Consider the following 21,836-nt stretch of genomic DNA (forward strand, 5'->3'; position numbering starts at 1 on the left):
TTCCGGTCATAATAGCTGGTTATATTTAAAGCTGTGCACACGGCGAGCTAATGCACCACATTCCCATGGCTATAGAAACTGCACAGCAGGTTAATGCAGTCATTTAGAACAGGCTGCAGAACACTTGCAGTGCAGCTTTATCAGCCTGTTGAACATATTTAGGATCAGAACATTATTATTAAGCTCATTTTACTTCTGCTGCTACACATTTTCAGATGCCAAACAATCACAACATGTCAGAGCTGAAAGATGTTTTCCTGGCTGGATTGTCACTTTCACAACAACACACCTCATTCACACGTATGCATTCAGGCAATGACAAAGTGTGCGAGCGCTGCAGGTCACCTATGCCGCCACCTCCGGTGTTTTCAGGAAGTAAGAGAGGAAGGAAAGCACCCTGGCCAAACCAACAGAGGAAAAGGAAAAGGGGGGAAAGGTATAAACAATTAGATGTTTGTTCCATTTAAAAATGTAACCAACGTGATACTGATAAGAATAATATGGATTTGATAATTAAATATATAAGAAAAAGCTACAGAATTGCTGAATTGGTGGATTTAGATAATCTGCTGTGTTTTGTTAGTGGCTGAGGCAAAGCACCATTTTTGGTTTGTTCCTAAAAAAAGGCTGAAGACAAGACAATCAAGTCTAGAGTTTGAATGACCAACGTTGAGTCAGTCAACACTGTAGTTGGAGATTTTTTCACTCTCATCAAAGAATTTTGTTGACGTACTGTAAGGTAAGAAATCTTGAAAACATAAATAAATACTGATCACCTACAGCAGCTGCAGCAGAGTGTTGGTGATGTTTATGCACTCAACGACCTCGCTCTGTAGCTTTATGCCGTCTGACACTTTGTGGTTGAGTTACTGCGATTCTTAGATTTGTCAGTGTCACTGTCACCAAACCATACATTCTTCTCTCACCCTATCACACGCTTTCTGTAGATCGACAAAGACACAGTAAAGCTCCTTCTATACTTTTTCATCAACACAAAGCAAACATCACATCTGTTGTGCTCCGTCTGAACATGAAGCCATACTGCTGCTCACTGATCCTCATCTCTCTTCTTAACGTAGCTTCAACATGGCATAAAAAGAGAAACAAAATATGCTGATGCTGTGTTTCGTTGTGATTTATATGATTATTAAACTATTACTTTTGTAACAGGATGTGGACTTAAAGGACTAAGCTGGGTTAAATCTATCACAGCTAAAAAAAACAAGCTAACTGTGGAATAAAGTGGCGCTTACGTCTCTATCCACAGCAAAATGAGCTAAACTCACCATCAGCAGAACTGTAGATCTCAAAATAATCACTGCAGGAGGAAAATTATGGACAAAGCCCTCAGCAAGATACCACCACACAATGGAGAGAAAACATACAATGGATGCACAGCAAAGGAAGAATTAGTGCAACCAATTCAAGGACAGGTGTTGTTAGTACGGGACATTTGCTGGCCTGGGCGCTGGCCCGGATGCTGAGTATGCAGATCTGCCACCCAGGGAGCACATATGATTAATCCTCCCTCCACCTTTAAATACAACAGCACCGGTTCCTCTCAGCAAGGCACTAAACCCCCGACAGAGAAGCTGCTGCTCAGTAACCAGTGAGTAAGTCTGAGGCTTTGCTCAGCGGCTCAAAGGAAACTGGGAGTTCAGGAGGAGCTCTGCTGCAAATATCACTCAGATAACTGAAGGTTAAAGACTCCTCAGCAGGTTTGATATATTCTTGAGACACCAGAGCATCAGTGAAGCTCCGCAAAGTCCTTAATTACATGTTTTAAGTATGCAGGAACGTGATCTCACCCACACACATACAAGCAGGTGCTCAACCGCTGCGTGTGTAACCCTCAGAGCTTCATATACGATGACTCAGCAGCAATGTTTCCTCTTCATCACAGGCACAAACTGCTCTCCGAACAAAGACGGGCTCCGTGTCAAGAAACAACAAGAAAACTGCAGGGGTGCGGAGCTGGCGTCTGTAATGCTCAGATTGAAGTCTTAGCGGTTTAGCACGCCGTCGTGAGTGTTTCAGTGGCTGCACAAACACAAAATAAATAACTTCTATGATAAAACACATTCAATCCGGGTTTAATGCAGCTGTCCTTATCTCAGCGTCTCAGTTTAGGACAAAACCTGCAAAAAGAGTAATGGTAAATGGCCTGCATTTGTATAGCGCTTTTCTAGTCCCTAAGGACCCCAAAGCGCTTCACACTACATTCAGTCATTCACACATTCACACACAGGCGATGGCAAGCTACATTGTAGCCACAGTTGCCCTGGGGCGCACTGACAGAGGCGAGGCTGCCGGACACTGGCGCCACCGGGCCCTCTGACCACCACCAGTAGGCAAACATGGGGTTAGTATCTTGCCCAAGGATATTTGGCATGCAGCCAGGAGGCAGCCTGGGATCAAACCACCGACCTTCTGATTAGGCAGAGCTGACCTGCTCTGCCACCTGAGCTACAGCCACCCCAAGAGCATCTAACTCCTGAGGGTTCTTCTCAAGCCCTCCATAAAGTAAAAAGATAATAATCAGTTTAAAAAAAAAAGTGTTTTTCTTGAACCTTTTGTTAGCACTTCACTGCGGTTTAAAAACTATTGGAAAGTGTTTTTTGTCTACTAATGGTGTGAAAAGCGACCTGCAGACCAAACCACAAAGCTCAAGCTGGTTCCGAGGGATGAAGGCGCAGAAGAAAATGAGACTTTCTTGCTGTTTTTTCTCTTTTAGTGCTAGTTTAATCCGCAGATTTGGCTGCTTTGTTGATAAGGTCAGTTGGAGTTGTAACAGAGGATGTGACTCACAGCTAATAGGAGCACTAAAGGTGCTCTAAAACTCTCGACTCCTGATTGCTGCAATTTGCATCAAAACTCGTACGCCTTCTCTCAGCTGTAACTCGGTCAAATGCAAATGTGCAGAAAGTATCTTTATACTAGTGCTGGACATTTAAAGATTAATATATCTTATTAATATATCCACTTTAAAATGTTTGTCAGAGAACGGCAAAGTTGAGGGTTTGGTAGCTGTCCAACCGCTTAAATACACTTGAAGACATATTCACACGTGTTTCTAAGAAGAAAAGCTTTGATTTTTATTTTACATTTTGCAGGTATGAAGATTTTAAACCAAACTAAATTGAAATATTGTTGATATTCTCTCTCTTTTCTTGCATAAAACCTGATGAAAGCTGATGTGAAGGCTACATGCACCTGATTGTGTCTATTTCCAAATGGGTGACTAAATCAGACTTCACTTTTATTATCTGCTGCTGATTCTTTGACATGTGAAATCATGGTTAAAGTTGCCTGTAGTGTAATATTAACCCTGAAAACATGACTTTAAGGACTTTGTTTAGAGCCCTGCTTACAAAACTATCTGCCAAGCTTTTTGGTAAAATATATAAATACTCATATGGTAACCACAGTCACCATATCTCAGTCTAATACACAGTTGCTGCACCTTTAGGGCGCAGCAACTGCATGATGCTGTCATGGAAACATGGACCAACAGCTCTGAGGAATGCTTCCAGCGCCTTGTTGGATATGTGTCAGGAAGAACTGCAGCAGTTCTAAAGGCAAAAGAGAGCCCAGGACGGTACTCGCAAGGTTTAACTAATCCCTCATATATATGTATTTGACAATGAAGGCCATGCATAATAAAGCATATTTTCAGTGATCTTTATATCATAAGGTCCTTACTTTGCAGCAGCGAGGCTGTTATCTGTTCTTGCCTCCCTGAAGTCAGACATTCTTTCTGACTTCAGCTGAAGATTTCAGTCCCGTTTTGAAGCTCCTATTCATCCCCATCCTCGTGAGTAGCAGCAAAATTCTCATGAGCAAGGAGAGGGATAAAAGCCAATGCCATCCTGTAATACCACAGTGGATGCATTTTAGAGGCAACTTAGAGGCCCAATTTCAGTCAGGACCAGCACTTCCTGTTCAATAGTCTTTATTCTGTTGTTCAGAGTATAACAGTTGGGTTTATTGAAATGCGATGGAGGCTGAGCAGATATTGAACTATTAAACTCAGACGGGGGAAATGTTTATGAGTTTATGTGCGCTTGCCTAAATGATGCAGTACTGAGTACAACTGTCAGAAGAAGAAGAGTTACAAAGGATGAAGATGCGCTGTTCTAACCGATCAGCAGGCGACGCACACTCGGCTGCTAATGAATGGACAAACCAGCGAGTGCATCCAGAGGCACCCACGTGCTCACTGGCCACTGGCAGAGGGCCGACCGGCATTCGATTGACCTGCTTTAACACCTGTACAATTGCCATAGCAACACTATCCCCCCACCACTCCACCCTCCCCTCCAAACACAAGTTCCCAGGCTCTGTTTCCTGTCTTCTCACATTCATCTGCCTCGTCTTCATCTTCCTCATCTTCTCTTTTTTGCTTCCCTTGTCGATCTTCCAGAAACTCTTGTTCCCTCCTCTTCCTCCCCGTGTCTTTATCCTCCCTGCATCTCTTGCCTCTCTCTGTCTCTCTCTCTGACATCAAGTATCTAACCTCAGATCTCTCAATCGTTCTCTCAGAACCCTCCCTCCTCACCTCCATCTAATTATCTCCACACACCCCTCTTTCCCCATCCCTCACACTCTTCCTCTCCTTCTCCCTCTCCTGCTGCAGGTTGCCTGCCAGCGCTGGGAATGACATCACCGCTTTGAAAATGTATGAATGAACACGTCCGCCATGCGTCTGCATGGTCGGTCACATCTCTCGACGCGAAGAAGCAAGTGAGAAGAGCAAACAAAGGCAGTGCAAGAGGTGGGAAAAATGAATGTTTTGGATGTTTTGGAGCACGGAGACAGGAACAAAGGAAACGTGTCATCATGTGATCGGTTGCATAGCAGCTGAGGTGCGATGGGCCAGAGTGATCACAGAGAAAATCTACAACCACTCTGTTCATTCATGCGTTTGCAACAGCGAGATGTGTGTGCGAGTGAAGAGCCAGGGGGTAAAAAAGTTGGAGAATCAGGAGACAGCTGATGGGTGAAAGAGGGAGAGGTAAAAGCAGGGACAGGGAAAAGGCGATGAGATGGGATCGAGGCAGAAATCCCGGCTCAGACTAGATGATCTCTCTGTCAAAACCACCATCATCCCTTACGCCGGTGCCACGATTTGGCCAAGAGATTCCCATCTATGCAGTTAAAGTCTGAATAATCACAGCTTGTGGATTTTTACAGCCTTCATTACGTGTAAGTGTGATACAGCAAAACAAACAAAGACAAACTCTGGTGATTAGGACTGTCATAAGCCCTGAAGTCAGAGCCATTTCATTTCAGCGATTACAAATAACAAAGAGACCTGCATTCACTGCATCGATCCCATACCAATGCCAGCGCAGGTAACGATATATGAATATATGAATTGATCCACATCCCTCTAATTGATACCACCAAAAGAAAAAGAAACAGAGAGCAAACATAAAGGGATAAAAGAAGGTTAAAAACTGGAAAAGGCTTCATTTACTCAAAGAAAGAATGAAAACTACACAGAGGTTGTCCACTGAGGGTTTCCCACGTGAAGAAAATCTGTGTTGGATATGATGCGATTCGAGTTTTAATTGGCTTGAAGTAAACAGGGGAAGGCATTTAAAAAACATCAGAAGGAGGAGAAATTGGAAGTTAATGTGAGAAATTAGCAGCTAAATAGTCTAACAACATTAAAACTCCCCTCATCGGAACATCCAAAGGCAGAAATTACTGATGTGCCTACACCGTCTGACTAACAGGTATTCACTGAGATTTGCGGTGCACCAAAATAAAAATGTCATAGGCCATGTATGCACAGACTTCACATGATAATGCTGCTGGGGTCAGCTTACCCGCTCGACAACAAAAATCCAAGCTGAGGTAAATGGATATATATAGTGCTTTTCTACTCACTTTGAGGACTCAAAGTGTTTTTACTACAAGCTTTAATCAAACAAATGCTTTTCCAATGGATCTATTTTATCCAAGGATCCTTTGTTGGAGGACCAGGGATTGAAACACCAACCATCCAATTAGCAAATGACACACTCTACCCGCTGAACTTGAATGAACTCCTAAGCAGCCATCGTGGTAAAACCTCCGGACAGATATTTAACCTGTCAGGTCCAAGTACCCCTAACCCTGTCCATTCATAGTTTACAATATTTGGCTTTTGAATAATGTCTCCAAAAATCTTTGGTGGTTTAATCCCAGCAGAGGTGGCGATAAAAATCAATCTCAAAGTCCTCTATCTAAATGAATACAGAGACAAAGATCCAGCCTTATATGTTTTCTGTTTCTGCAAAAGATTTCTTTGACTAAATAGGTTTAGACATTTGTTCTGAGGATTGTTTGAGTGTCACTCCTCCTCCTTATACATGTTTCTCCTGTAACTGGCATCTCTTCATTATAAATAGTGTTGAATTCCAAAACCTCACATACAAAGTCATAAATAATCAGGTTCTGTCGTATGTTAAAGATCTTGTAGTATAGTACAATCCCAGTCCATCCCAGCTGTTACGGGGAAACATGTGGGGTACATCATGGGCAGGTCTGTGACTTCATAGCACCAGGTGTTTATGTACACCACTACATCATTCATTTTTGCCTTCCCTTGCCCATACTTGGTGTTTTGTCCCATTTTCCTGTGCTTTTCTTTGTCTCTTCTCTTTTCAACTCATAAGATGGTCACCCTGAACCTGGAAGTTTCTTCCTGTTGAAAGGGAGGTTTTCCTTTCCACAGTCGTGCTTGCTTGTAGGGGATTGTCTGATTGTTTGGGTTTTCTCTCTCACACTGCCTTCACAAAGCTTCAATAAACATTAAAAGAAAAGAAAAAATACTATATAGGTAAATAGAAAAAACATAAAGAAAAAGTAGTTTATCTATAATTGTAAGCATAATCCACTCAACTTGTTAGCAGCAACCATTCATCACTCTACCCACATTGCACTGATAACTATATAAATTGACTCCTCTATGTCCAGGTTAAAAACACTTCTAAAAAGATCAGTCAGTCAAATTGAGCTTTGACCCACTGCGTACCAGTTTTCCCTGAAATTAAAGTTATAATTAGCCACCCAAATAAGTTCCTGGAGGCATTTCAAGACAGCGAGACTTGCTTCTAAGACCTTTAACGAAACATCCAATCTGACCTCATCAGTCTGAGGACTTCCTGCAATACAACAACATTTTAGGTTTCATTTTTCAAAGCCAAGAACTGCTAAAGAAATCCTCACGAGGAATTTCGCACATTCCTCCTCGCCAAACGACCAGCTGTCCTGACCAAAGCTTCTTTCATTTCACTGTGAAAAAAATACGGTTCCTCCTTTTTGCCCGTTAAGCAGCAATTACACCTCTTGTGTCTGACTGTGTCGTCATCACACCAGTAATCTCAGAAAATGAACCAGTAGTGTATGTGATGCAGCACCTGGTGACCGTCACTGTGGTGTGAAAGATGATGAATGTGCTCTGGATGCCGATTAAAGTCAAGGTCAAACATATCAGGAAACGTCTTGTGCTGATTATTGCACCACTGCAGGTGCACGGAGGTGCACAGTTGGCTGTCGGCTTCTGTTAAAACGTACACACATGCTGCACACGCACACACACACACACACACACACGCACACACACACACACATACACTGTTCTCCAGAAGGAGACTGAGCATATGGGTGTGTTTACTCTCTCAGCTCGGCTCTATGCAGCTCTGCAAAGCGACATAAACACTTTGCATGTGTGTTTTGCAGCGCAACATCCTTCTCTTCCTCCCCTTCAAGCACTTCATCATCAATTTTTTTTCACCTCCTCTAATTTTGCTCCCTTATCTTTCTCCTCTTCATCGTTTCTGCCCCAGCCAATCTTCCTCTTGTTCTGCTTCATCATCTTCCTCCCACTGCCCCCTCTCTTGTATCCCTCTCTTTCTCCATCCTTTCCTATCCAATTCCTCTTCCCCTTCTCCCCCTTAATCATTCGATGAGGAAGCGAGTAAGAGCTTCAGATTTACAAGGGCTGTCATCTCCGCTTCTCTCCATCTCCCATTTCTCTCGCTCTCTCTCTTTCCTGCACACTATCTCTACCTCGTTCGCCCCCAGAGATAATTAAAGAGACCACTAGTAATCCCATCCAACCGTGCAGGACTGGGCAGTGCACCCGAGCAGTTGCACACACAGACACACACACACTTGTGCATGTACAACACTGCAGCATGTGGCAAGTTGTACTCAAAATGTGTAAAACATGAAACATTAGAATTTGCACAAGAACACACTTTGGATTTAAAGTGTATAGGGTACACACACACACACACACACACACACACACACACACACAGTTTATCAGCAAAGAGTTATACGACAAATTGACCTAGTTCATTCAAACCTGAGAGCCAAGATGAAGGAAACTGGAAGGAGAGATGGATGTTTGGGTAAATGAACGTGAGCTAAATGATAAATGAATCGAAGCACAAATGATATAAATGGGGGTGTGAATGGGTTGGAGCCTTTGCTGATGGAGAGATGGGGAAAGTTAGAGATAAATGGATGGAACAATGGCCCAAATGGCACTACTATACAGGATAAATAGATAGAAAAACGAATGAAGGCTTTCCAGGATGGATGGAGAGATTGAAAAGAGGACTGAGGGCCAGTTTAAAAAGATGTGGATGGGAAGGAAATGATGAATGAGTTGCTGGAGGGATTAAAATGAAGGAAGAAGAGCATAATATCAATACTATTTAGATGCGAGAGATGTGGCTATGAAACGGTTTGGAGAGATGGACGGTAAAATTGGACGACAAATGGATTGAAAAAGCGATATTAGATGGACCAGTGCAGGACTATATGAATGGATGGAAGGATTTTTTGGGCGATGTGATTTGCCTGGACTATAACGAATTTGGTGGCAGAAATCGGAAGATGAAAGGACGGCAAAAAAAAAATAAAAAATCAAAGGTGGACAGACCGAGAAGAGATCAGGTGAATAAATGGAAGGAAGTCAGCAAAGGTTTGGACAGAGAAGGGGAAAGATGGATGGATGGCTAGTGCAAAATGCAAGGATTTATGATAAGACGCTCTGAATATGACAAATTTGGTGGCAGAAATCCAAAAAGCAAATGAATGGAAATCATACAACGTAGACGGACTGAAAGGTTGGATCCATAAAGGGGCAAATAGAGGGTTGCATGTGCATTAAATAATTAATTTAGGATGAATGGGTGCATAAATCAGCAGAAAAATAAACAGAATTACATGACAACAGCATATAGGCAGATGGGTAAATGCACGTAGGCTGGGGAAGCGTGGAGGATGAATGGACGAGAAAGATGCATGAATACACGAGTGAAAAGAGTCCAGTCAGGTGAGGTTCGACTGGGGGGGACAAATGAGTGCATGCATGGACTGATGGAGAAGGGGAACAGAGTGAGAGGCAGACGGGAATCATAAAAATGCACCAGAGAGATACAGGGATAAAGTACCTGTTGCCGATTTGGGTCTGTGTCTTCCTTTGGGCCGTCGCTGGGAATTGCCCATACTATTCTTCCTGTCCCAAAACATCACCGCTTCATGCCACCGACACACACACACACACACACACTGACTGACTGACAGAGAGAGAGAGAGAGAGTGACGGTCGAGGTGTGAGCTCGTCTCCCAGATTAAAGCATGTGCAAGACGAGTGACAGTCGATAAGTGTGTGAGTGAGAGGGAGGACTGAGCGTCACAGCATCACCGAAGCCGCCTGCGTCCCGAAGTGTGTGACTGCATGTCTGTGGTGTGTGAGGGGAGCTCGGCGTGTGATTGCAGATGAGTGTGTGTGTCCTACTCTACGTATATATGTGTGAGTGTGAGAGAGAGCTTGGGTGAGTGCACAGCGCTACGTGAGCTGGTGACAAAGCAGCCTGGGTACCGGCGTGTTTGTGTGTGAGAGAAACAAAGTGTGCGTAAGCAGCTGTGCATATTTTAGTGTAAGGTTTCAGTGCAGCCAGTGAGCATGTGCGTTACGCATGTGTGTGTTTGTGTGTCTTGAGAGAGAGAGAGAGACAGAGAGAGCATCCATTGCGTTGATTAGCTCCCAGCCAGTTGAATCCAGCCGCTGCTGTTCAATTCAGAAAGAATGCAGGCAATCACAGACGAGAGATCGAGGAAGAGGAACACAAGTGAGAGAGAGAGGAGAGGGAGTGAAAGAGGCAGAGCGAGAAATCAGGGAGAAAAGAAAAGAAAAGAGAGAGGAGGGGTCGGTGCAGAGAAGGAGAAAGTGATAGATTGGTCCACTATCAGCTATGTGACCAGAAAACTGAGGAGACACTGGCTACACAGCCAAAAGTATTTGGACAACCTTGCTTCCTCCCTTTTTGCTGTTGTCCACATACTTTTGCATACTTGGCTGACAACAACCTTTACTCTCATTTTATTGCCGTTTAGGACAAAATAAAAGCTTTTTAGTGAGCTGAGGAACTCGAAAAGCTGTAGGAGAGATAGATACCCGGTAAGGCGACAGCATTGAGGCTTGAAAGGAGAATGTGAGCCAATTCAGTGTGAGGATTAGATGTCAGTCTGATAATGAGTCAGAAAGCTGGACTGGTATCAGTGACAAGAGATGAGATGTCGTGCAAGTGTGACCGACAGCTTTTATTTGTATGTTGGTAGAGAAGTTTTGGACTTGACTGCAAACTGTTATCACGCAAGCTGACATAGAGCGAAAAGGTCAGTCCTCTTTGTCGTTGCACTTTCAGTATCATCGTATAGTATTTCACTAATAAACAGTCTGTTAAATTTACTACACTTGTACCGTCTGTCAATTTTCTTCAGTTTATTGCCTTAATTTGTCGATGCTTGCATAATGACGAGGAAGCGTTTTGAATCTTAACCTGGGTCACAGAGACAGCAACCTAAGCAATTCAGTTCAATTTTAGTTATATAGTGCCAAATCACAACAACAGTTGCCTTGGCAACTTGTTACATGAAGGTATGTAAATAGATTAGCTGGACCTTGCTTTTCTACTTAATCTGGACGCATTTTCGTACTACAAGCCTCATTCAAACACATTTATAGAAGTCGATTGTTTTATGTCTAACCACTTTGTGAGCCAGAGGTCGACCAAAACCTCTGATTAGTAGACAACCCGCTCTGTCTCCCGAGCTTCTGGGACTGGGGTGCGGAGGCTTCAAAACTTCCCCTTTTCCCTATCACAGTAATCCAGTGACTGCTGTCAGCACTTTCACTGCAACACAGCTAAAGTAAGTGTGCAAAGTTAATCCAGCAGACTTCATTTCCCAAATTGTAAACCAGCAAGTACATTGCTGCTGGGGTGAAACATGATAACTTTAACCTGTGACTAATCCCATTCTTCCTTTGGGCTCCACCTCCACCTCGAAAAGTCCCAGGCAGAATTCTGCTGAAAGTGAATTGAATTGGCTGAGTTGTGTCACATGAGATGAGTTACAGTGCCTGAGATTGGTCTCTGACTTCTTGTACACGAGCACTGACTATTGTAAATATAAGATAAGTTGCACATTTTAAAACAGAAATGGTTCACTGAATTCTAAAAACACGTCTGGACCAGATCCAGACAACATTCCAACTAATAGTCACATAAGCATTAGAGGGTTGCTTAGGCAACAGGAATGTCAGGTCCCTGTGTGGGCGTGGCTTTGAAGAAATCATTTTAATAAATCCATCCATCCATTCGCTTCCGCTTATCCTTTTCAGGGTCGCGGGGGGCGCTGGAGCCTATCCCAGCTGTCATAGGGCGAGAGGCAGGGTACACCCTGGACAGGTCGCCAGTCTGTCGCAGGGCTAACACACAAGGACAGACAACCATTCACACTCACATATTCACACCTAGTGGCAATTTGGATTATCCAATTAACCTATCCCCACAAGCTGCATGTCTTTGGACAGTGGGAGGAAGCCGGAGTACCCGGAGAGAACCCACGCAAACACGGGGAGAACATGCAAACTCCACACAGAAAGACCCCGGCCTGATGGTGGAATTGAACTCAGAACCTTCTTGCTGTGCGGCAACAGTGCTAACCACCGTGCCACCGTGCTGCCCCATTTTAATAAATCTATTTTAAAATGCTCAAGTATGTTACAGACATTCATGTCTCTTTGTGTGGCTTAACCTATGTAATGGAAATGAATCAGCTCTGAGTTTATTCTTGCAGAAAAAAAAAAAAGGTTGGTATCATTGTGAAATTTTCAATCATAATCTTTCAATTTTTCTTGATGCACTGAATTATTGATGCACTAACAGCCTCATGTGTTGCAGCCTTTTGCACCGGAATAAAGATGTCATTGTTTCATGCTGTGAATAAAACATCTGATACGATCCACGAATCGTACAAAACATCTGAAGTAAGGTGGCCAAACCATAAAGTGGAAGGACAGAGAAAAATATGGGGGTAGACGTGTGGAGAAGGACTCCAGGAGAAGGAGAAGGACAGAAAGAGATGGAAAAAAAAGAAAGCAAGATGACTAAATAAGGATGGGGAAACTGGGTGGGCTCAGACCGAGGGAGAAAAATTGAAAGTGAAGTGAGCGGCAAAGGGAATGAGACTGAGCGGGTGAAGGAGTGAAAGAGGGAAGCGGGGAGAATACAAAATGAGGAGAGGATTTCTCTTCTCATTCCTCGCTCCCTTCATTTTCCTTCACATCTTCCCTTCCCTTTATCAAGTCTGCACACTCGATCTCGTAAAGCACAGGTCTCACACACACCCACACCCACACACAAATACACACACAGATGTAGAGGTTGGACAAGGTCACCCAGACACAGTTATGAAGGGACTAAGTGGAAATTCATTTTCTACTCAAGATTGAAAAAGGCGTATCACGGCTATCTCGCAGCACAACATCACGTAACCCTTTAAATAACTAAAAATTAGAGCTAAACTTACATTTGTTCCACGTTTGACTTACTTTTTTCAAAACCTTTAATTTCTGTGTTTACTAAGCATGACATTGATGATTACTTTGAGCCAAAAACTGAAAGCAGCTACAATCAGTATTTTAATTATAAGAATGTATCAGAGTGTTAAAGGAGGAAGTTAGAGAGGATGAGCTGGATGTGCAGCTCCGCTTGGCTTTACTGAGCTCTCAGCACATTGCTGAGCTGTCCAGTTCATAACTATTGCACCGGTTCCTCCTCACTGCTCTCAGGGGTCACAGTGGGCAGTGCTGTCAGGTGAATAAGCTCACCAACAAAATAAAAGGGAAAGAAAACACACCAAGCAAATATCTGCTGAACACAGTGTCACATTTAACAGTTATCGCACATGCAGCTACTTATATAGTCATGTGCTCTTGGTACTCCTTTGGTGTCATCTGGCAGTATGCAAGTTGGTCCAGTAGAGTCACTTTGCATGCCAACGGTGACTTCACCACAGCTCCGCACCATTTTACAGCGCTAACATGCTGCAGTATGCTCCTGTACGACAGGGATCGCCACTCTGACAAAAATCCCCACATCAGCTCTGCTATAAGAGAAGAAAACTCCAAATTGGAAGTTTTTTTATTGTTTGGTTTGTTTGTTTGTTTTTCAAAAAAGTCTCATCTTTCAAACCTTGGTATAAATTATGAATTTCTGAGTTCCTGTAATGATGCTATTGAGCATAATGAACCTAAAAGGTGTGGGTGGGATAAAGTGGATGGCAGCAAATAGCTTATTAAAAATAATAAAAATGATACAAATTACCTAAAAAAAAAAAAATGCCATCAGTCCATCTTTTATATACAGTCTGTGGTCCCAAATAGGAAAAGTCCCGCCCGAGCGTCACTCGGTGAAGAGTTGAACTGAGAACGTGATGGATTCAGTCAGCAGTACATGGACACCAAAGCAAACAAAAAAACTAAAGGAAACTTTGGACTTAATAAGAAAGACAGAAACACTACTCCAAATGAAAAATAACGTTGCCCCACAGCTGCTGGATGTGTCGATAAGTAACAAAATCAAAGAATGATGGACCCTTCATCCATCATATTTGCTCACTGTTGCATCATTGTTGGGTTAGATCTAAAACTAATAATAACTCATAAAACCGCAGTGGAACGATGGCACTCTACCTCTGGAGGTAAAGGAGACAGATGGTGCAGTGTTACATCTCTGTTGACTACGGAATAAAAGGGAAAAGCAAACTGACCACCACACACACACACACACACACACACACACACACACACACACACGGAGCCTGCAGGTCGTTTCCATTTGTCAGGAGCGGAGAGTAAAGAGCACTGGAGGCCATTCTTGTTCTTTTATATTCCAAAACTAAGTACTCCTATCTCTCCATTATATTTCATGACCACGTGGCCGTACCACTGATTTTTTTTTCTTTCTGTCTTTTGTCTTTTACATCTTTTAACCTTATTTGCCCGTCCAGCTCAATTAAATTCAATATATTATACTTAATTTACATCAGAAGAACAGCTGCGTGCTCGTCAAACAGAGCAGAAGTCTGACTGGAGACTGCAGTCTGTCTCTCTTGGTCCGTCAGAACGAGCGTACAGCCTGATAAACCCACCCGATCCTTCCTCGTCTTCTTCTTGTCCTGCTCTCCTCTGTCATCTCTCTTCCTCTTCCTCTCTGCTGCATTGCACATCCTGATAAAATCCTGATAGAGAACGGCGATGAAGAGCTCTTCTCCAAATTATCAAGACTTGAGAAAAACTATCTTTAGTGCTGCTGTGAGATTCTACACTGTAGTAATAAAGGGGGATGTTTGATTGTTGAGGTTTTCTCTCAATTGGTGTCTTTTTCTTACAATATAAAAGTTCTTTGAGGGGGATTTTATTGCAATTTGGTGCTATATAAATAAAACTGAATTGAAATAAATTTCCATACAAAGCACAACAGAGCCATGTTTTGATGGTGCTTACTGCAAATTCTGACCATACCATGTGAATGTAGCAGCAGAAATTGAGACTCACACCAGATAATGTTTTTCCAGTCTTCTATTGTCAAGGTTTAGTGAGTCTGAGTCTCAGTTTCCCATTCTTTAGCTCATGACACAAGAATATTTAAATAAACTCTCGACTGACTGCATTTATGTGAGCATGTCACTCGGATCCAGGTCACATTTATTTCTCTGCAAGCTGATACACAGCTAAGAGCAGCAATGAGGAAATGAAGATGAGATTCCAGCACAATAACTTCCGTCTGTTTACTTCTAGAGAAACGGGAGCGGACTCTCTGTGGCTTCATGGGAATGTTTACTTGTACGCTTCTTCTGCCAGAAGCCATCACAGCATTAACAGCCCGAGCAGTAAAACTGAGAAAAATGACTTCACAGCTCATCTCCTTTCCCTAAAGGCACATTTTAGTAGATTATTTTCCACTTTATTAGCATCATTATTGCTGTTTCTTTAATGAAGAGCATTGTGTTTCAAGGGTGTGCTGGAGAATAGACGATGCTGGCTCGCACTCGCAAACAAAGTCGAGGACTGACAATGAGATATTACCACATAAATTTATAGACACGAGGGAAAACATCCATCAAGCTTTTGTAAATCTAAAGTTTACTTATTTAATGAGAGAAAAATATCATATCATAGACTCTTTATAAAAATTGGACACAACCTCTGGTACTGAATAAAGAGAACATGTTTTTTAATGGCCGGCAGGGGGCGACTCATGTTGTTTATAGAGAAAACTCCCTCAGCTCACTCACTGGGTGAACCCTCTTTAATTTCATTGTCTAGCTTTAAACCAGAATAAAACATGATGCTAATTTTGTAAGCTAGTAGCGCCCAGGAAGACCAAAAAGCATGCTATGCTTAACAACGTGAATGACAACTACAATTCAATTTAGCTTTATTTGTATGGCACCAACTCACAACAGTTGCCTCATAGCGCTTTATATTGTATGGTGAATTGTTAGCCTTGCAGTGTGGAGTACGACCTGTTGTGTCAGTTAGATACGCCCTCACTCGTCCCATTTGGTGTCAAAACACCAAGATGGCAATGTCAACTCGAAGCTCCACAGCAGGATTTTGGTAACCACTGGGGGATGTCACAGTTACTAAATTAATCTTTTATATGCAGTCTATTGCAAAAGGCAAGGCATGCACTTTATGTCAGATCGCCCCCTGGTGGCCAGAGATAATAGCCAGCAGGAGGCGCCTCCAGTGGTTTCAAAAGGACCTTCAGTTGGATAATTTGTGGGAGAATGGCCCGCGTCCCTCTCACTTAATGACATCAACAAACACTTGCCTGATGAGGGTTCTGATTTTTCCAGTGGGTTATGTGGCTACTGGCCATCTTTGCATATAGTCTATAATCTATACTTTTGTATAGTCTCATTTAACCCAGAGCTGGAGCTAGGGAAAGGGTTTTCCTTAGAATATTGCCTCTAATAGTCACTAAAATTCGAGATGCAGATCCAGTCAGATAGTTATGAAAAGTTAAGTTATGAAAAGCGTGCAGTTAAACTAAAAAATGTATTTTTTCCTCTGTTGAGGGTGTGAGCTGTTTGTAACATCTGCCTTTATTAGAAATTATCTTAAATATCACAATCCTTCATCCAAGCATGCAAAAACTGGTGAAGCATAAAAGATATGACACAGGTATTTGTAAATGCAGACACGACCACAGCACTGAAGCTGGATTCACAGCCTTCTCACAGACACTTAAAGCAGGTGGATGGATGCTGTCAGCAGAGCTGAACTCCTGTCTTTTTTCTCTCCCTCCCTTTTGCTGGCATTTAGTACTCTCTGGCATATTTGCTCAATGAAATCTGCTGGGATTCCCTATTACCAATATCCCTAAACCATCACTAATCCAGGTTCATCCCCGGACCTACCACAAAGATTGCTTTTAGCCTCCCCCCACCTCAAATCTTGATACCACCAGTTATGTAACAGCTGTGAGGCCCGGAGGGTGAAACAGAGAGTGGCGTTAGAGAGTGAACCATTCAATTTCTTGCTGATACTGCCTGTTTTTTTTGTTTGTTTGTTTGTTTGTTTGGGGGTTTTTTGGCCTCAATTTCACACAGGTGGCCACATCTTGTCAGCTACGGCTCTGAGTTACAGGCACACTCTCTTTCTTCTCTCTGTTTCAGGCTCAGTCTTACACTGAAAGATCATTTTTATCAGACTCATCTCTTTGAACCACTCCGTCTTTTCACTGCTTCAGCCTCTCACTCTCCATCCCTCCCCTTTATCACTGTCTCTGTCCCAGAAAAGTCAGGCAAGGTGAGAAAATTCCACCTCCCTGCCCGCCGCTGATTTCTCTCTCGTCTCTCGCCTTCTTTCTCAAGTCGTATTCACACGAGGACGACCACAAGACCTGACTTCGCCTTCTACATCCCTGCAGCTCTCACATGAGCTGACCAAAACGTGATAGAAAGTGTGGTTTCTTTTCTCCTTCGCTGTTCAAATCTCACCACAGCATCCATAATATTTACCCTTCTCTCAACTTGGCCCAGCCTTGAACTAGCTATCAGAGCATGCCAAGCCGAACCTTCTCATAATAAGAGAGAGGCCGCTTTCAGAGAAACGAAGGATCAAAACAAGGCAAACAGAAGTTCTTTTTCAGCAGTCAAGCATTTGTTTACCTCCTCCGTGCTCTGCTCAGCACATATTTCCCCCTTTGCCACGAGCCAGGAAGCGATTTTACCTGTTTGTCCTGTTCCAGCAAATGAGAGACAGGTGCAACTCCGATTTGTTTTCTGTTTCAACCTGCGAAACCTCTGTTGAGAAAGAAAATTAAATCTGATATTATGTCTGTGGGTTTTATTTGCTGCGGGCCACAGAGCTCGTTCCGATCAGAGCAGCTCCATTTTCCAGCTGAGTCGCCCCAAGTTAGGAAACCTCACCGAGGTGTTGAGGGGGATTTTTTCAAACGAGGCTGAAAAAGTGTCGAGAAACCTTTGATTTGTATTTCATGATGTTGATGTCAGAGCCCTAGAAGTTGTACAGAGACGCTGGCCGTCTTTAGCTGCCTGAGTTTTGGTGACTTCATCCTGCCAGTGGTGGTTTCCACCAAACGTGACAGCCATGAACTGCCGTCTTCCTCTTAGCTGCTCCTGATTCAGTCAAACGACTTTAATCAACATCTGGCTGGATCTGAATTTTGGCTTTAACAGAAATAAATCTTCGCTGTCACTCTTGATAAAAGGTTGGTTGTATTTTATCCACTGAGATTATTTCATCACAGAAAGCAGAGCAACAACTTTAAAGTTTAAGTGATCGTCCAACTCGCTGGTTGGTTTATGGCGGTGATTTTGGGTTTCTTTTTTTGCCGGGTTGAGAAATCATATCAGCAAAAATTTAACTGAAGCACAGTTAAAAGTCAGGTTACTGGGTTTTCAGTCATGCCATCATATGTTTCAGGTTGTGCACTGTTATTTAATAAGTGCCATTATTGGATTGCTTCATTTATTTAACCGTCTGTTACCCTCCATAATGGCAGTGTTGTGCCAGAAAAAGGATTTCCTGGTATTTAAACTGTTCTAAATGACTTGTTAGCCTAAAATCTGTCTAAAATATCTCTTATGTATGATATTAAGCCATATTTTAGCTTCAGTTTTTGGGTAAAAAGTCTCATTGACATTAAAAATGTACTTTTAAAGACACCGTTGTTAGTGTTTCTGAAGCTTCCTTGGAAGTGGAGCTACAGACTCCTGCACAAAAACTCTCACATGATGTAAGAATGTAACCAAACTGTTTATTAGACAGAAAGTGGGATTTTTAGGCTACTTGAGCCTAACATTAGCTGGCATATTATTGGCTTATAAAAGGCTGTTGATATTATGGCTAGCTACAGACAGCAGGATCACATGTCTAATCTGCAACAATATCAGGAATAAATGAGCCTGTTTATGCAGATTTTCTTATGTGTGAGCCCTCACTTCAGCTCAGGAGGTGTTTCGGGAGAGGAGGAAGAGGATTAGGTGGAGATGAGGAGGAAAAGGTGGATGAAGAAGAAGGAGAAGATGAAAGCATGAAAGATTTCTCCAAAGTGAAACCACAGACAAACAAAAGGGAGATCATATTGCTTTTTACAACAACCGACTGCAAACCACCCACTCACACATGCACACAAACTTCCACAATACTGACAATAGCTGCTAATTGGACTGAAGGAGGATGTTGATCACATTTTTTAAACATGGATTCCAAACCCAGGCCCTGGTGCCAGCTGCTAAAAACTACGGCTAACGAGGATGAGCTGACACACAGATTCTAGAAAGCTCAGTCAGCTCTCCTCACTCATTAACACACTTTTCTTCTCAAAGACGTCCCCACAAGCTTGATGGCAGGACCGTGATAGTGGATTGAAATTCACCTATTGTGTCTAAAACTCATTTTAAATTGTAATCTGGGTTTAAAATTGAATATAAAAGCCAAAAAATTAGAGAACAACTAATGAATGAAACCGTCAAACATGACTTTAAAACAAAAAAGGATCAAATTGTGCCACAGTTATTATATTTAGGGACTTCTTCACTTTGAGATGAAAATCAGTTACTGGCTTTCGTCAGATGATGTTTCCAAAGTCACAAAAGGGACAAATGAAGGTTTATTTAATTACACCGAAGTTGGATTTCTTAAAAAAAAAAAAGCAAAGTAAAAATCATCTTTGAGTGTCACTCGGCTGTCAGCTTACAGTGAGAGTAATTTATCACTTCAAAGCCTCTTTGGAAACAGAGATAATTGGAAGATTTTTCCCCTGAGACCAAATAAGCTGATGCAGATTTAAATCAGTTAAAAAACAAAACACGTGTGACAGTAAAAGCCTCACAAATCCAGCAGTCACCACAGACTCAAAGTGTTTCACCTTTGCACGCTGTGCACACACTCACTGCTACAAACTAATTAAAGGCAATAAATGCATGAAGTCACGCACACACACATACACACTGGCTCCGATTGCTACAGTACCTTATAGTGGCTCAAACAGCAGGCTGTGGGACTAAAGTTTGTTTTGGGGTGGCTGCAACAAGTCAACAACACTCGAGTGCCTCTGGATCCGAGCGAGTGTGCACAGAAAAGAGAGGCAAGGAGGAGGCGGGAGGCGAGAGGAGGGGGGAGGATTTGTGGGCAGAGAAACCAGCAGAAAGAAAGAGAGAGACAGAAACACCGAGAGTACAAATCAAGTGTACAAACTCCCAACAGAGGATCAAAGACAGCAGGTATGAAAGAGGCTTTAAAGTGGGAGGAGCAACGCAAACGCAAAGGAGGAAACGACGGATTAGAAAAAAAAACAACAAAGCACATGCACGATTGTTGGAGCTGAAAATATGAGGAAACGGGAGGCTCACAAATTCAGATCATTCCAACAGAGCAGACATCTGGCCTAGAGAGGATTATGGGTAATTAACTGCTTTTTAATGATCCCCGCTGAGCGAGGACTCTGACAGGACGAGTGCAGATTATACTCGGATACGTAAAAATGTGTGTTTGTAGCTCTGTGTGTGTCCGTGTGTGGTCATTCCCTCAGAGGGCAAGTCAGGGCAATAACTCAGACTACACTGTAATCCACCACAAGGACCACACACACACACACAAAGTGGCATAAATGTCAACAGAAATTTATTCATTTGCAACTGAACACACAGCAAACGCCCTGGTTAGCCTCCGGTGCTGCTTTTCAGAGATTTTCATCCTTCATCCTGCAGGTATTAAAGTTGTTATTTGACCTGTTGTTTCAGTTGCTCATGTGAAAATGTTTTTATTTCTCCTTTAAATCAACCCTGTATCAGGATGAAAGGCACACAAGTCCACATTCATTCATTCACAATCTCAAGGCCGTTTGTTCACGCAGCCAAACACTAACGATGGTATCGACCGCAACCAGCGAGTCAACAGGTGCTGGGATGATAACAGAGAGACGGACACACCTGAGGAAATCTGAGTGTGGGACAATGAGAGGCAGCAAATGAGGGAAAAGATGAAGGCGGGGCATGGATATGGTTACCTATCTGGCAATGCACAGGAAGAAGCGAGCAAAGAAAGAAAGAAAGAAAAGTGACGTCATCTATTAAATGCAAAAGCTTAATTAAACACAGGGTGCACAGGGTCATAGTTTAATAAAAGCAGAATAATGCAGCTCATATCCTACTGCAAGCTTTGCTCACCTTCATGTCTTTCATTTAGTCATTATTAAAAAAATAAACGATCTGATAGAAAAGAAATCTCTTTATCTAGTTTTTAAAAAATGGCATGAAAAAGTCATGTGATACTAAACTGAATAAACAACCTTAACAAAGGTCACAATAGTTTTTCAGCTGCTTGATGCAACAAGTTCACTGATTGATTGATTACAGTCAGACTGAAATACTTCAACCAGCAAAAATGTGACTTTTGGCTTTCAAAGAAAACTCACCAGCTGCTCCAAATTAAAAAGGTTTGGCAGCTCTCAGCTCAGTACAGCTTTGAAATCATCAACAAATCCTTACAACAACTTCTAGTTGCATCTGTGTAGGTTCTCCAGTCATCCAGGTCATGGTAAATGGTGAACAGTCTGGTGCTTACATAACACTTTCCTACTTCAATTTAGCACTCAAAGTACTTTTTTACTACAATCAATGATGAGGATCAATGATTAGGACACACAGGAGGTTAAATACATGGGAATCTCCAGGTTGTAGAACTGAAGAAGCCTCCTGAGTGACAAAAAAGTCTTTGTGAATCAAAAAGAAGCTGCCTTCTTTACAAGCACTCGAGGATGACTTCTTATTTTATTATCTTTTGATGACAGTTGCACCTGTTGTCAAAAGAAATGATTAAAACGGATGTTAAATGAATCTTTTATGCTATTAGGCTTTTTTCTCTGTAAAGTATCAGTGAGATCAGTGAATGTGCAAGAAATTCCTGTGAACCGAAAGCTTAAGTTTCAGACTGCTGTTATGTA

At 42.4% G+C, this 21,836-nt stretch overlaps 1 protein-coding gene across 2 annotated transcripts in view; it reads right to left on the minus strand.

The window, feature by feature from the left end:
- nhsl2 (NHS-like 2) overlaps positions 1 to 21,836 on the minus strand; it is a 247,858-nt gene that overhangs the window by 94,664 nt on the left and 131,358 nt on the right. The gene's annotated exons all lie outside the window — the stretch shown is intronic.

Source organism: Aulonocara stuartgranti, assembly GCF_965226115.1.
Source record: "Aulonocara stuartgranti genome assembly, chromosome: 3".
Taxonomy (NCBI): domain Eukaryota; kingdom Metazoa; phylum Chordata; class Actinopteri; order Cichliformes; family Cichlidae; genus Aulonocara; species Aulonocara stuartgranti.